General features: G+C 37.2%; 1 protein-coding gene across 2 annotated transcripts in view; it reads left to right on the top strand.

Moving 5' to 3' along the window:
- The window catches only part of PRIM2 (primase, DNA, polypeptide 2 (58kDa)), a 410,194-nt gene that overhangs the window by 269,289 nt on the left and 123,053 nt on the right, over positions 1-17,852 (top strand). The window lies entirely within an intron of this gene.

Consider the following 17,852-nt stretch of genomic DNA (forward strand, 5'->3'; position numbering starts at 1 on the left):
CCTTAAAAATAATGACTACAGTGTGGGTATCTTCCTCCTTTATCCCTCCACTTCAAGATATGAAGTGCATTGGGGGACAGCATATTATAAGTCACTGTAATAGTTACTATTATTGGCTGGATGCGGTGGCTCACACCTGTAATCCCAACACTTTGGGAGGCTGAGGCAGGCAGATCACTTGAGGCCAGGAGTTCGAGACTAGCCTGGCCAACATGGTGAGACCCTGTCTCTACTAAAAATACAAAAATTAGCCCAGTGTGGTGGCACGCACCTGTAATCCCAGCTACTCAGGAGGCTGAGGCAAGAGAATCACTTGAACCTGGAAGGCAGAGATTGTCGTGAGCCGGGATCGTGCCACTGCACTCCAGGCTGGGCAACAGAGCAAGACCCTGTCTCAAAAAAAAAAAAAAAATTGCTATTATTTAATGTTTTGTCATTAAAGAATAACTCATTTTAAAAATGTGTATTTGTCACACCACAATTTTGTGAGCACATTTCAGCCCAAGAATGAGTTAGAAATCAAACAAAGATAAAACAAGCTAAGAAAGACAAGTATTACTTATAGTAAGTACTTGGACTGCATCATATGGATTAACTTTTAATGCATACTGATTTTGCAAGCAGATGTTTATACAAACCTTTATTTTAAAATAATTTAAAGTAATGAAAGCATATTCCTTCAGTTGGTATTATTACAGACTACTTTTGTAAAATTCCTTTTCCTAAGGCGGTACATTTGATTAATATGCACACATTTCTACTTATTCTTCTAAAGAGTATGCTTTCACAAATTTTTTATCAGACATGTAATCTCTGTAAGAATGCTTTTCTTACTATCCACAGTGCTACAGTTATCATTGTTTTCTTTTTGAATTAGTTCTCATTTTGAAATCAGAAAATTGTGTGGGCATTCATGTGTCTATTGTGGTAAATATGAAAATAAATGCCAGAAAATGGTTTAGTAGATAGGGGCTTCATCAACTGAGGGTTGAAATGAAAGCCTCATTAGCCTGGTCCACATGCTTCAGTTGTTTGTTAGCTCTTTCTCATCACCTGTTTCCAGTCTCTGGCAGTACCTTGAACATTTATTTCCTTTTCTACATGCAGCAGCACAAGCTTTTAGTTCAGTGATTATAGTGAAGGTTTTCCAGGAGCTGTGTAAGATATTAATAAATTAGAATATATTGTTTTCCATTGTCACCTTTGAATTATAATTTTTTCACATCTGTATGGAAAATGTTAATGCCTTCTTAGAGGTGTACTTGTGAATAGTCAGCATTTTGTTAGAATCAGCTCATTGTGTTAAGGGCACTATAATTGGTACTGATTATGTACAGAATAGATGTGGTCCCTTAACTCACGATGTTTATATTTTTAAGGGGAAAGAGGGCCAAAGTTTATAAACAGCACCCCTCTCCCCACCCACACACATACCCAAGGCTGCACCAGAATAGTTGCTGCAAGTTAATCAAGTAGATAGTAAAGAGAGTGGTGGGAAGTCTTATAAGAAGCAATATCTGCATGTGGATTATGTAACAAATTTAATGTCATTTAATGTTTTTGGTAAAATGTATAGTCACAACATATAAAATCACCTCCCTCCCTAATACAACCACCGCTAAGCTTCTTTTGTAAACTTGATGCACACTTTAATGTAATTATAAAGTGGTTAACTTTTAAATTTTTCACTTAATATGTTAAAACTAGGTAATAAAGTAGAAAATTGGTTTTCATGAGTCTAATTTTAAGTATCTGCGTAATAGTCAATCAAGAATAGATATATCTACTTTTACTTAACCATGGCCATTTAATCAGATATGTGTAGCTTTCTGGGTTGAATAAACCTGTGATGAAAAATTATAGAATGTGAACAGTTTCTGTGTGTTCAAAGTACTGAGGAGAAGAAATACTGTAGTAACTTTATGTAGACGGAATTACAGCATAGATGTTTTGCAGCAGATCAGATGGAGATAAGAGCGAAGAACAGCAGCAGCCTAGGTGGTGTATAGCTTTGAAAATACAGGGAAGTTCATTAGTCTAAAAATGCCATCTTGCCCAAGTGAGAAAGTGGCAGAGTTCTTAACAAGTGAACGAGTGACTTGAAAAAGGTGGAATTGAGGAAGCCGAATTTTAAAGCTTGTTAGTGTGTGTAGATTAGAGACTTTATAGCCATTTTATCAAACACTCCTTTAGAATATTTAAAAATCACTCGTGTCATATGTCTATATGCGTGAGTACATGTATACACATTCCCTGATATTTAGCAATGACACTAGTATTTTTATATAAAGAAAATAAAAAGTGACCAGTGTATTAGTTTTCTATTCCAGCCTTAACAAATTACCACACATTTAGTGGATTAAAACAATGCCCATTTATTATCTCACAGTCTGTAGGTTAGAAATCAGACCTGGGTCTTGCCAGGCTAAAATCAAGGTGTCAGCAAGGCTTATGTTGCTTACTGGAGGCTCTGGGGAAGAATTTACTTCCAAGGTTATTTAAGTTGTTGGAGATCCTGTTTTTATGCTGGGTGTCAGTTGAAGCCTGGTCTTTCCTCCTAGAGGCTGCCCACATTCCTTCTCATGCTTTCCATGATTTCCTAGAGGCCTCTGTAGTCCTTGCCTGTGAGTCCCATCTCAGAGCCTTCCCATATTTCAGATATCTCTAACTTACGCTGCTGTGTCACATTTCCTCCAACCTGAGAAAGTTTTCTGCTTTTAAAGGTCCATGCGATTAGATCAGACTACAGGAATATCCAGGATAATCTTTTCATCTACCATGTAACCTAACACATTCAGAGGATCCAGGAATTAGAGCATATTTGGAAGGTCACTGATTCATCCTCTTACAGTGAAGGTTTTCTTTTGAGGTGGGAGTATGGAGTGAAAACAGCTTTTTGTATCACTTTTCATCAGTTTTACATGTAAGTCACCATTCTTAATTTATATAGAATACTAACGTTTCCTGGAGTTCTGTAGTTAATTCACTTTGCTAGTTTAATATATCTTAAAGTTGAAAAAAGGTATAAGAAATGGGTTCTTAAAGAAATGTAAAAAGTTACCGATTTTCTTTTTAATGATATAGAAGGAAGACAGAAAAATCTTTCCTGTCTTACCAACCAGCTACCTAGAACGAGGCAAATAAACACTGCTGTAACTAGTGGACTTTGTAATGAGGTTATATATAGTGGCTGAGATGTGTGGAGGTACTTTGTGAGAGCTGTTCAGTAATACATGCTCACCTTTTAGCATTCTAAGAGTTTGTTTTATTTATTGTTTATTGAACACATATTAAAGGAACTCTTACTGGTTGCCTCACATGGTGTTAGGTTCTAGGGATGCATTTATTTCTGCCTTTGTAGGACTGAATAGTTATCAGTAAAAAGATAATTTTAACTAAAGTAATTATAAGAAATCATGATGACTCTTGGCATAGTGGAGGTATGTGATTATATGAGAGCACATAGAATCCTGGAAATAATGAAACTTTGCCTGTCACAGTGGTCTTGTAGCTCATCTTCAACCAGACGTTGTAGATTTCCCTTAGTCCTCTGACTCCAAAGTTTCCCAGGAATTTGTGGCTTGGGGATACCGGATACTGGGAGCCTTCCTGGAAAGTAAAATTTATGATTTCTTATGCTTTTTTAGTAATTTTAATATCTGCAGTTGTTAAATTTCCTATTCACTCGTTGGGTTTCTTTAAAACATTGATCGCTGTCTGGTTAAGTAACAAAGAAAATTAGTCGTAAACACTAACAAAGTACAAAATAATAATGATGTTATGGGAAATAATATTCTTAAAAGACCTGAGAAAGCATTGTGGCAGTATTTATGATGTATTAGCAACAAAAAGTAACTTGTTGAATGCTATATAATAGAACTTTCTGTGATGATGGAAGTGTTCTATACCTGTACTGTTTAACCCAGTAGCAAATAGCCACTATTGAGTGTTTGAGACATGGCTAGTGCTACTAAAGGACTGAATTTTAAATTAATTAAAATTTCAATTTCAATAACCGATTTTACTTAATGGTTACTGTATCTGATAGTGTAGTTCCATATTGCATTTGAAATATATTTAAATAATTACATACTTTTTAAAAATCATAGTAGTGGGGCTTAGAGTTTCAAATCTGAGGTAGCCCTGGAAAAGCTATATGTATGGAGTTGTTATAAGCAATTGTGGCTACTGAGGGTCATGAAGCCCCTAAGTCAGGGCAGCTGTCATATCTACTGGTGGGGATTTTGCCTCTGTACCTGAATGAGCTATCCACCTGTGCAGGACTGTGGTAAGGATTCCATAGAAGAGGAATACTTGAAGCTGCCCAGCTAGCAAGCTGCGATTCCTATCCTGGATCTTTCCAAGTAAACTGATGCCACAAGTGGCCTGTGGCATATTCTTGTGAGTCTAAGTGTTTTGTTAATCTAAGAGCACTCCCTGGCATTCCAGAACCAATTAACCTTTATTTACTCAGAGTAAACACAAAACAAAATTCAATAAATTGAACTGAGGAAAGGCAGACTACCAAGACTCACCAGAAGTTTAATGCACTCTCAGTTGTTTCTGATTACTATGTAGAAAGTAGTGCTAGAAAAGATAATACAAAATGAATTTTAAATGCCCACTTTTGGTAGCAGTGTCTTGGTTCTTGACTTACTGCATACATACAATCCACCAGGAGCAGTCATCAAATGTGTACCGTGGTGGAAACAAACAACAATGTGATAGCGGTGCATCTTCTCAGGTCTTATTGAGGCGTGTCCTTAATCATCCAATGTAAAGTCACCCTCACAAGTGCTTTATAATATTATCTCACTATGTTATGTTTTCTTCACAGCAACATCACCAGTTGGAATGGTCATTTTAATTTGTTTGCTTGTTCAGTATTTTTTTGCCTAGGGTATGAGCTCCATGAGATGAAGGAATTTGGCCATCTTGTTTACCACTATCTCCCCATTACTTATGAGAATGGCATAATAGGACCTCAGTAAACACTTGAATGAATGAATGAATTATAGAAACTTTCAGGTTAAAAATTTTTACCTTTAATTCTGTTTTCTAAGGTGCTAAATATTGAGACTGAATGAGATGGTAATTTGGGCAAAAAGCTGATGGAGTTTCTGTTATTTCCAAAGCATAGCTATGGTAAAGAAATGCTTTTTATCTTTGTAGAAATGTACTGCTGTTTTTGTCTTTAGTTTTGGGACATGGGACTCTTCTTCATGCAATCAGGAACTAATCATGGAAGGCAGAGAGTACTTTCTCTTCCTCTATGTGATCTCGTAAGCGCTCCCTCTTTTTCTTACCAATGACGTATTCAAATGTTGACCACTTGTATTCAAAAACAAAACCAGAAACAAAACTGTTACATACCTTGCTCTTTTGATCTATGAAATGAGACCCTTAAACATTGTGAGGCATTGTCAATGGCTATGTGAGACTAAAGGGGTGTGTAAGGAAAGGATGTAACACGACTGTTGGACTATGACTTTTAGTAATCGTCCTCATTAACTGTTCCAGCACTCCCACCAAAGTTCCCAAAACATTGTGGCAGTTATTGGGGAACAAATGTGGGGATAATCCTAGAATGCCATAAATGTGTAATAGCTCATCTCAGAAGCATTCTACATTGTGTAAATTATTTGTGGGGGAATGGGAAGACGTTGTCTATCATTTTAGCATATTAATTTTGCTGGATGTTGGAACTTTATTCCCTCGGCCTCTCACTTTTTCGTGACTACCCTATTGTGAATCCTTTCTTTATTGTAGTCATTTGACTATCCTGGACACAACCCAAAACCAAAACCATCTTTATTAGGGTTCATTATATTACCATAATATATGCTAAGAATATAGAGAGTAAAGGAACATAAATTTTTTACTCATGAAAATAGATATGTTTGTTGGAGTCTTAAAGTTATATGGTGAAAACAGCTATGTAAAGCTGTAGTTTGAATATATATTATAGGGGTGTATGTGTGTATTTTACTTTTAAAATCAGTTTTATTGAGGTACAATTTATATACAAAAAATCCACCTATTTAAAGGATATAGTTCAATGTCTTTTGACAAATGTACAGATATTTTTATAGAAAAATGAGATGCAACTTTCATTTATCTTGGAGTTCATTGGATTTTGGTTATAACTTGGAATAAATAGGAAAATATGGACCACATAGGGAAGATGAGGAAACATAAAATAAAGTAGCAGTTGCACCATTTATAGTTCCTACCTGATATGGAAACCCATATGGTCCTGATTTTTATTGGATATTTTAGCCTCTTGGAATCATACAATTTCTCCCAGTTATAAAGAAAAATAGGTCATTATACTGCATGTTGTGTGATGGTAGTTTTCTGTGGAGACTTTTTAAAAAATAAAGTTGAATAAAATTTATGCTTGTGGAAAAATAATCTACATTCAACCAATTTAAAACAGAATTTTATTGATTGTGTTCTCATTTGGAATAACTGCAGGGAAAATCACCTGGGCTAATACAAGTTGGATACCATTTACTAGGGATTTCGCTGGAGAATAAAACCCAAACTCATTTCAATTTCAGTGGTGACAGCTGTTGACTGAATTTTCCTGTGATATCCTTCACTGCAGGAAATGATACATTGTAGCTTTGGCTCCTTTGATTTCCTACCCACCCTACAAATCCAAAGTGCAGGGACTGTGCTTTCTAAATGTCTGAGTGGCCTAGTTTATGTGGATAGGGTTTGTTTGTTTGTTTTTTTAACACCCACAGTGGGTAAAATTGTGATTGCAAAAATAGATAAATGGGTAATGTACAGAAACATTTATTTCTTCTTCCTGAAGTTGTTTTTCCATTTGTGCTATTATTACACCTGGCTTCATGTGAAAAGGTTGTATTGGAACTTGGTATCCTTTTATGGAATGATGTAGGAGATTACAGTTCATTTTGAAAGATGTATTAGCTTACTTTTTAATGGTCCGAATAAATATGTTTCCTCGATGCAGAGATCAGTTTTGATTATTTGTGATGCTTTCTTCACTGCTTTTTTATTTTATGCTAGTTTAAAAAATATGATAAACTGTAGCCTGCCAGATAGAAAGGAGCAAATGGTGTTAACCTGTTTAGTCTTAAGAGTACTGGGAAATGCTTGACAAAGAATGGAAATATGTTTTATGAACCTCAGAAACTCTGTCTGCTGGTGGGGGATGGAGGGCAGAGAGATACCCCCTGAGGATGAGGGAGGAATTCTTTCCACTCTGGCTTAGGATTTTGCTGTAAGCCACATTTGCATCCTGTCTGTTATGGCTTCTTACAAAGGAGAGAAGAATGGACAGTTGCAATTAGGTATTGAGGTTGAGGTTGACCAAGCAGCCCCAAAGCCTTCCAAATAAACATGCCACAGCTTTCTTTGTCCCCAGAGAGACAATTCAGGTTCCCACCAAGCTAATCAGAATTCAAGATTGCTTCCCTAACAGTATAAATGGCAAACTATGGCTTAAATATAAAAACTTGATTCCCAAGTAAAATGTTGTAAAAACAAGCACATTTATAGTAGACTTGAAGCACTTCCTTTAGTCGGCCTAATTGCAGCCTGCATTTTGCTTATGACTGGCAGAGATTGATCTTAATGTAGCAAATAGAAGTCAGGGCAAGTCAGCTGGCTATTCTATAGTTATACCTAGTCCTCCAGAAAACCGTTTGATTGTTTTATGTCATTGTGTCCTCACTATACAATAATGTTATCCAGTAGAATCATAATGAGAGCAACAAATGTAAGCCACATATATAATTATATATAATTTTAAATTACTCAAGTGAAATTAATTTTGATAACATATCTTATTTAACTCATATTCAAAATATCTTTTTTTTTTTTTAAAGAGATGAGATCTTGCTCTTTTGCCCAGGCTCAGCTACTTGAACTCCTAGGCTCAAGTAATCTTTTTTCCTTAGCTTCCTGAATAGCTGGGACTACAGATATGTGCTACCACACCCAGCTCAAAATATCATTTTGAGCTGTAATCACTATGAAAAATTATGAATGAAATCTTTTACATTTTATGTACTAAGTCTTTGAAATCCAGTGTATACTTTGTACTTATTGAACATCTCAATTTAGTCTAAGCTACATTTCAAGTGCCCAGTAGTCACATTTGGCTAATGGATACTATATTGAACAGTAAAGCTTCATAAAATGGATTTCATTTAAATCTCTATTGTTTAAGTTGAATATTTGTACTTTGTACACTTCCTAAAAGTGTAAATATAGACTATAATGATAGACCCACAAAATCTTCCAGATATCAGATTATTCAAGGACATCTGAATTCTCCTATTAATACTTTGAGGTTAAACATTTTATGTGATAGTATGAAGAAGGTTGGAAAGAAATTATTTTTTTCTAGTATTCATAGGAAGAAATTGGTGAATGTTAAGAACAGAGAAAAAAAAATCCAAAATGTTTAAGAATAATAAACTTAGGCCAGGATGATGATGATGATGTTTATTACAATTTGAGTGAAAAATACTGTGATAAACACTACAGACATTTCATTTGTCCTTACAGCAATTCTTTGAGGGCAGCACTTTTGTGATCTGTTTTATAATCCCTGTTTTACCAGTGATTAAGATGAAAGCAAGTAAGAGATCTTTGCAAAATCACACAGATAGTGACTGTATGCAAACTTTTGCATGACTCTTGGATTCTGAAACTTACCCTCTTAATCACTCTTCTCTATTTATTGCCTGGTTCTTTTATGCCTCCATGATTGCCTTGGGCAAACTGGACTTGGAGAAATTACACAAATGAGGAGGAGTTGCAGCCAATTCCTAAAGTGTTGCAACTATTCCACTACTTCCTGTTTACTCTGTCAAATTTTCATCAGTAGTCTGAAAAGGAGAAAATTACTGGAGTTGTAATCACCCTTGAAAAGCTGACTTTTGCCCTCCCATTTTGTCAGTAATACCCTGTGGCATTTATGTCGCAGTAGTGGAGCTGGTGAATACCACTCTTGGAGCTGAGGTGTGATGATCCATCTTCTGTTAACAATCAGTGCCACAGCATGAAAAGATTATTATTTTTTTTCTTAACTGGCTAATCTTGCCATGAGACCCATAAATCCACTTTCATGTAATTTCTGCTTTTTGTTTTCAACTCTGAGTTTCAACACTCAAAAACAATTCCCTGTTGAGTACCTAAGTGCTCATATTGATATTCGTGGTACATTGAACAGGACTTAAATTTCTGTTGTTTCTGCAAAGTCCAGGAGTAGGTCTGCCTTTCACTACAATTCACAGATCAGATGTGTGCAGATGTTTCTGTTTCAGATTTATCCTTTTATATATCCATGGTATTTTTGTTCTGTACATTAGACGTTTGTGAGATAGTATTTGGGGAAAACTGTAGTTTAGTGTGGATGTGTTGATTAATTATGCCTTGCTGTGTTGGTCATTCCCCAACCCTTTCATTCTCCAAAATTAGATTGATTTAATTGGATTTAAAATGGGATCATTTAAATTTGGTTGCATAAATATGTGTTTTGTATGTTTTGAAAGTCTGACCTTTCTCTTTTCAGCCTATACATTATTGAAATTCTGTTAGCTTTATAATTTTCTGTTTACTGTGATTTTAAGCTGTATTGGAAAACTAGCCATGCTGCCCTCTTATGTTTAATGAGCAAGATAATATGGGAGGGAAAAGTTTCTCAGGTGCGACTGACTGCGTTTTAATTAAGTTTTATGTAAGTTATTGAACAAATGCAACCATTAAAAGATGCTTTTGGCTGGGTGCAGTGGCTCACGCCTGTAATCCCAGCACTTTGGGAGGCTGAAGCAGGCAGATCACCTGAGATCAGGAGTTCAAGACTGATCTGACCAACATGGAGAAGTCCCGTCTCTACTAAAAATACAAAATTAGCCGGGCATGGTGACACATGCCTGTAATCCCAGTTACTCAGGAGGCTGAGGCGGGAGAATTGCTTGAACCCAGGAGGCAGAGGTTGCGGTGAACCGAGATCACACCATTGCACTCCAGCCTGAGCAACAAGAGCAAAATTCCGTCTCAAATTAAAAAAAAGAAAAGATACTTTTATATATTTTGTGTATCATGAATTCTCTTATAGCAGAATATATAATTTAAGACCATCACCTCAAAAGAAAACAAAAACATAGGGAGAGACACCAGATTACTTTTGTGTAAGCAGAGTTTGTTATACACAATTGCAAAATTCTGTTTTCTTAGAAGACACTATTATATGTACACTTAGGTGTTTAGAAACCTGAAGAAAACCTCACATTTTCATTAAAACAGAAACTTAGCACTATGTTATTACAAAAGAAATAGGACTTAAAGGTGTTTTTAAAATTTTATTGTAATGATCTTTTTTTTTTTTAATTTAAGTTCTAGGGTACATGTGCATAACGTGCAGGTTTGTTACATATGTATACTTGTGCTATGTTGGTGTGCTGCACCCATCAACTCGTCAGCACTCATCAATTTGTCATTTATATCAGGTATAACTCCCAATGCAATCCCTCCCCCCTCCCCCCTCCCCATGATAGGCCCCAATGTGTGATGTTCCCCTTCCCGAGTCCAAGTGATCTCATTGTTCAGTTCCCACCTATGAGTGAGAACATGCGGTGTTTGGTTTTCTGTTCTTGTGATAGTTTGCTAAGAATGATGGTTTCCAGCTGCATCCATGTCCCTACAAAGTACACAAACTCATCCTTTTTTATGGCTGCATAATATTCCATGGTGTATATGATGATCTTTGATTAAAGACCTATCTCAGGACCTACCTAATTTCCTGCCGAATTTCTCCCCCATCCCCTGCCCACTTGCCTTTGCTTGTGTGTTTTTCTAACCTAACCTCTTCATCTATCAACTACTTTTTAGAAATTTTCTTGGCTTTGTTTATCTTTTCTGCCCATCCACCTGTTATGTGATAACCCTTCAGATCCCAAGAAAAAGAGTTTATTATTCCAAAATGCCACACCCTTATCACATTCTTACTTTAAAACCCCTTCAACAACCTTAATAAACTTTAATCACATACTTTTATGAATCTGGTCAAAATGTCAGAATGTTTTAATATATATTCAACATTGTTAAACTACAAGTGATAAAAATATTAAAACAATCGGGCCTTTGACTTTTTTTGTGATTATCACATCCTACTTCTAAACCTCCAAGCTTAAATTATTTTCTGACTACCATCTCTGATTCTTCCACTTGACTCCCCAGTTGCTCATTCCTACTGATGGTCATCTTCCCTTCATTCCAGCCTTCCATTTCAGTCCCCCAAGATCACCTCCCCCTGTGGCTCAGCAGGCTTCTCTATTCAACATAGACCTGTTGTCAGTCATTTCAACAACATTTTAATAACATTCTAGAATCCTGTAGTCTGTGTTTCTAAAGCGTAACTCTCTCTATTCAGTGTCATTTTATTGCTCAAAAATCTTTAATGCTTCACATTGCCTACCTTCTTCTCTTCATTTAGAAGAGACCTCTTCTCTGTAGGCCTGAGAACAATTGTTTTGAGCTTTGTTGTTCTCCTCCCTGGATTATGTCGATCCTTCACTGCTTGGACCCTTCCTTGGTCACCAAGATGCTTAGTAAGTGCATGACGAGAGATAGGGGGGTTGTACAGGGACTCCTGAAGGTGTGTGTGGTGTTTTTTTTTTTTTTTTCTTTCAATTTGTTTGTTTGTTTGTTTTAATAATTAGAATCTGTTACATCCAGATAAGGACAATAACTGGGATGTGGAAAAAATGTGTCTTATAGAGAGAGAATCTGACAATCTAGTGATATTAAAAAAGTAGTTTGTCCTGGGTTTTATGCATTTATATGGTTCTGTTTCGGTAGTGAAGGTATTTATTTTGCTGGTACAGTACAGTAATTGTTACATTTTAGCAAAAGTACACTATATCCTTTTACAACCCAGTGTCCAGTGTCTTCAGATAGATTTCAAATGTAATTGGATATTCACTGAACCACATCTTTATTGTTTTCACTACTTTTCTATAAGTTGAGAAAACTGATATTTCACCCTTAATGCCTTTCACCTGATACTTTAGCAAATAAATTATGCATAAGAAGTGAAAGTAAATCACTGCAATTCCTTATCCCTTACCACACATATTTATGGATGAAAAAAATTGATGCATATCTTGCCTTGTCTTTTTCCTTTTAAACTTGTGGAAAATTAGTAGCTAAACTGAGAATTAAGGAAATCAAATTCAGATTTTTCAAGATTCTCTGATTAGTTAATCAAACATTGCCCTTTATGTTTGGCAAAATAGTCATTAATGACGTAATTTGAATTTTGTGACCCATCAAAATGTTCTTCGGTCTTCTATATTGAAAAAATGGTATTTGTGTTATATCTCACTTTATTCTTTTATGAAACATTAGGAGTGGAAAAGCTTTTATGCTTCCTGAATCCCTTGTTAAAAAAAACTATGTTGTTGACAGTGAATGTTTCTCAAAATAAAGCTGTGAGTATTTTAAATGGACAGAAAACTATTTTCTGCTGGGTTTGATGTGTTTATAGATGTTGAAGCAATTAAAAATGTTTTTTGCTATTAAAAATGACTTTCACTGTTTTCCCAATATAATAATCACTAAGACATGTTCCCTCATAAAATCGATCTTTTTCAAGTCATGAAAATAAGAATATATTTTGACAATTCTTTAATATAGCAGCTTCATTTATTTGGCAGCAGTGCGATAGAAAGCTGGCACTGAGCTCTGAATGTGGGAAAAGGGTGCGTCTCTTTCCCTGGCTACCTGTTAGGATTCTCCTTTAGAACCATCTCTTGGCACTTCCAAGTAAAAGCCAGTTTCATGAGCCAATGTGAATTGTTTTTAAGGGTTTTTATTATTTTGTGGCAGCATTATTTGTTTTTCTTCTACCTTGATTTTTGAGCTTCTGTCAATATTTCATTATTATGAGGAAACACCATTCACCTGGAAACACTGTAATAAGGAGTAAAGTAAACTTATCACGACTTGTATTTTCATAATTTCTTTGTAAGTTTATTCCTGAATTACAGTTTTATTGTTTAGGCTAAATAGTTTTTATCTTGTGGAAAGTGAAATCGTGTCTTGGAAGCTCTCAGACACTCAGGCTAGAAACTGTTATTCTTGACTTTTCTACCTCCCTCATCAAAGCATATCCATTCTTTTCCAGAAAATTTCCTGAGCTTATCTATTACCTTCCTTTCTCCATCCATTACCACTACTTTGCTAAGGCCCTTACCTTCCCTCGCCTGGATATAACATTGTTTACAGTATTCTTCCAGTTAGTTGCCAGTCCCTCCCCTTTCTAATTATTTCCCCACACTGCTTTGTTTCTCAAGTGTAAACTGGATTATGTCAGTTCTTGCCTCATATCTTTTCATGATTTTTCACTGCCTGCAGAGTATGGGATACAGGCTTCTCACCATCTGCCTGCCTTGTGTTGTATCTAACAATCCCCCTGCCCCCAGCTATCCTTAACTAGTTCAAATATGTGTTAAGTAGCTGTGCTGTTTATTATCACCTCCTCTAATGCAGACGTAGTAAGCCTTTCTGATTATAGATGAGTAGAGGAGAAATGCCATTCCTAGTTCTGATACTTAACATCTTCATTTCTATCATATTCATCCCCATCCCCATGGGTTCCATACTTGCCCACACTAGACTGGTGGTCTTCTTTCTATTAATTACACACATGTCTTTTTTATAGAGTTTTTATTTTTTGTTTTTGAGACAGGGTCTCACTCCCTCATCCAGGCTGGACTGCAGTGATGTGATCATAAATCACTGCAACCTCAAACTCCTAGGCTCAAGGAATCCTCCCACCTCAGCCTCCTGAGTAGCTGAGACTACAGGTGCGTGCCACCACACCCAGCTAATTTTTTTTTTGTTGTAGTGGTGCTGTCTTGCTGTGTTGCCCAGGCTGATCTCTAACACCTGGGCTCAAGCAGTCCTCCTGCCTTGGCTTCCCGAAGTGCTGGGAATAGAGGCATGAGCCACTAGGCCTGGCCAAAAATATTTTTAGAAGTTTGATGTCTACACAGTTTAAGTTTACTTATATTCTCTCTTAGAATTCATTGTTGCTACCATTCTCTTGCTTTTTTTTCTTTTTTCCTTGAAATGTAGCCCTTTTGTATATTCTAGTGAGGTGTGAAAGAACAAGCATTTTATACTGTCATTTAGGCAAATGTATATGTCCTCTTTATATGTCTTCTCTTTGTACTTATGCATTAATATGCATAAGTGTGCATTAATCTGTATTAATTAATAAGTATTAATTAATAGTATGCATTGATCTGGGCTGAGAACAACTTCCTTGTGGCATAGTAATCATTTGGTTTCATTTACTCAATAACTAAAATTCTGTTTGTACATCATTTTACCATTTATAGAGGCCTTTCATATTTGTTTATTTGATCTGAACAATCCTGTTAGATCATTGTAATCACCACCTTCAGCTGACAGGCTAAGAATCTGAGACTTATAAGGGTCAATGGCATGGCCTAGTACTTCCCAGCTGGGTAATGGCTCCTCTACAGGATCATGCTGTTGTCTCTCTTACAATCCTGTTATTTCTGTACTTACTGGTCAAGACTGCAATTGCTCTGTGTGCTGGAGTATGCTTTACTGATTTTAATTAGCACTTTGGATACATTATTTCATTTGATTTCCCCAGTATATCTGTTAATTAGGCAGAGCTGGCATTATTAGTGCCATTTTACAAATAAGGATGGTGCAAATCAGGATGGTTAAGTGACTTGTCCCAGTTTGCAGAACTGGTATTTAAAAAACAAAAACCGGCTGGGTGTGGTGGCTCACGCCTGTAATCCCAGCACTTTGGGAGGCCGAGGCAGGCAGATCATGAGGTCAGGAAATCGAGACCATCCTGGCTAACATGGTGAAATCCCGTCTCTACTAAAAAATACCAAAATTAGCTGGGCATGGTGGTGGGTGCCTATAGTCCCAGCTACTCAGGAGGCTGAGGCAGGAGAATGGTGTGAACCTGGGAGGTGGAGCTTGCAGTGAGCTGAGATGGCGCCACCGCACTCCAGCCTGGGCGACAGAGCGAGACTCCATCTCAAAAAAAACAAAAACAAAAACAAAACAAAAAACAACAAAAACAGAAACAAACAACAAAAACAAGAAAGGGTCCTCATACTCTTAGCCTACTGCCGTTCCCAATGCCCCATGCTGCTGCTTTGCTGTACTGTAAGACATGTTGGAAAATGAAATAACATTTTTATTTCTGAGATTCCACTGAAACAATTATCTGGTTATGCTGTGTGCTAAAGTCTAAAACATTAAAGTTAAATGGCAGCTATCAGTTTAACTTTGCATGAGTTTTATATGCCATAGTGCTACTGCAATTAATAGAATGCATAGAATCCAATAACACATTGTCAGAAAGGTGTTACTCAAGGGAAAGATAGTACAAGGCAAGGGAAAGTAATACAAGAGGAGATGTGTTTTAGAATATGGTCTCATAGGAGAAGAAGAAGAATTTCTTCTTCAAGCCCTATAGGTTGGAAAGGACCCATGTAACAAAAGACAGATTAATAGGAGAAAAACAAATTTATTAACATTTTCTATCAGTTTTCTGTGCTTATAACAGAATATCTGAAATTGGGTAATTTATAAAGGAAACAAATTTATCTCTTACAGTCACAGAGGATAGGAAGTCCAAGGTCCAGGGGGTGCATCTGGTGAGAGCTTTCTTGCTGGTAGGAACTCTGAAGAGTCTTGAGGTGGTGTAGGGTATCACATGGCGAGGGGGCTGAGCATGTTAACATGCCAGCTCAAGTTTCTCTTCCTCATTTTGTAAAGCCACAAGTTTCCCTCCCATGGCAACTCATTAATCTATTAATCCTTTATCCATTAATCCTACCTCTCAATACTGCCACATTGGGGATTAAATTTCAACCTGAGTTTTGGAAGGGACAAATATTCAAACCATAGCACACGTGTGTACTGTGGAAGACATATATATGGAAGACATCCAGAAAGTAAGTAGTTCTCAAAAAAGGTGTTTTCAATTCAAGTTTATTATGTAGCAAATTCAACTAAGAGCAATAAATTGCTAGAGAAGTGACATGGCAAAGGAAAAGGACTTTGAGTCTCTGATGGCAGCAACTTGTGAGAAGGCAAATAAATGGCAGATAAAGACCAGCTGGTAAAGTTTGTTCATATAGATTTCTCTGGTATCATCTCCACATAATAAGAATCTGAAGTTATCTTCACTGATTAACCTTGTTCTCACTGGTAGAAGGTGGGCAGGATGCCTTTTGTCTTTGTAAATCTATGTTTTGCTTTTAGGCAGATAGAGGGAGGGCAGAGAGCTTTCTTGAATCTGCTTCTTCTTAAATTGCTTTTGCTCAAAATCCTTCATATTTTGGGGGTGGCATCTTCTGGTTTCCCTCAATATTAGTCTACTCATCCTGCTCTTAGAGTAATTCTCAGGTCCCTCTTAGTCTGTAGAAGGAGGACTTGCAGGGAGGGGAAATCTGTACCTTTTTTTGATACAGTGTCTCACTCTGTCAGCCAGGGTGGAGCACAATCTCAGCTCACTGCATCCTACATCTCCTGGGCTCAAGCCATCCTACTGTTTCAGCCTCCCACGTAGCTGGGACTACGGACACACGCCACCATGCCCAGCCAATTTTTGTATTTTTTGTAGAGACAAGGTTTTGCCATATTTCTTAAGCTAGTCTTGAACTCCCGGGCTGAAGCCATCTGCCTGTCTCAGCCTCCCAAAGTGCTGGGATGACAGGTGTGAGCCAGCTGTACTGTGGTTTTGCTTCATAATCCATACCCATTGTTTAATCAGTAAAATTCGTTGATTATGGAAACAATAGCCTGTCTGCAAAGCATCTTGAGCGTATATGTGGTTCAGCAGGAGGAATCTGTAACTGAGCAGATAGAAAGTAGTGTCTGGAGGCCGGGCGCAGTGGCTCACGCCTGTAATCCCAGCACTTTGGGAGGCTGAGGTGGGCAGATCACGAGGTCAAGAGATCGAGACCATCCTCACTAACACGGTGAAATCCCATCTCTACTAAAAATACAAAAAATTAGTTGGGCGTGGTGGCGTGCACCTGTAGTCCCAGCTACTCAGGAGGCTGAGGCAGGAGAATGGCGTGAACCCAGGAGGCAGAACTTGCAGTGAGCTGAGATCGTGCCACTGCACTCCAGCCTGGACAGCCTGGGCAACAGAGCGAGACTCCGTCTCAAAAAAAAAAAAATGTGTCTGGATTTTTTTTTTTGAGATAGTCTTGCTCTATAGCCCAGACTCGAGTGCTCAGGCGTGATCATGGCTAACTACAGCCTTGCTCTCCCTGACTCAAGCAATCCTCTTACCTCAGCTTCCAGAGTAGCTAGAACTACAGGCATACCGCCATGCCCAGGTTTTTTTTTGTTTTGTTTTATTTTTTACAGAGACAGAGTCTTACTCTGTTGCCCTGGTGGAATTCTTTATGATCATAATGACTCTTCACTCCAGGATTTCCCTTTAGTTGTGGTATTTGTATAATCCTTGGTTTGATTGTGAATTTCTGTGTACTCTAGCAGCTGTTTTTTGCTATGTCACACCTGCATGCACCTGAGTCTGTGTTCATGGAGTTGGGCATGAGTAGTGTGTTGTGTCAAGGAGGTGAAACATTACTGAGGTGGGTGGCTTTAGGTAGTATATACTAAGTTATGTTTCCTAATTTGAAGGTAATCCAAATTTATCGTAGGGAAGAGGATGATATAGTGCAGTGATGAAACGGGGAATTAGGAATCAAAAGGTTTGAGTTTCCACTGCACTGCTCACTTGCTTTCTGATCCTAACAAGTTTCTAACTCCTCCAAGCAGCCTCCATT

The sequence above is a fragment of the Colobus angolensis genome, unplaced genomic scaffold (genome assembly GCF_000951035.1).
Source record: "Colobus angolensis palliatus isolate OR3802 unplaced genomic scaffold, Cang.pa_1.0 Scaffold241, whole genome shotgun sequence".
In the NCBI taxonomy this organism is placed as follows: Eukaryota; Metazoa; Chordata; class Mammalia; order Primates; family Cercopithecidae; genus Colobus; species Colobus angolensis.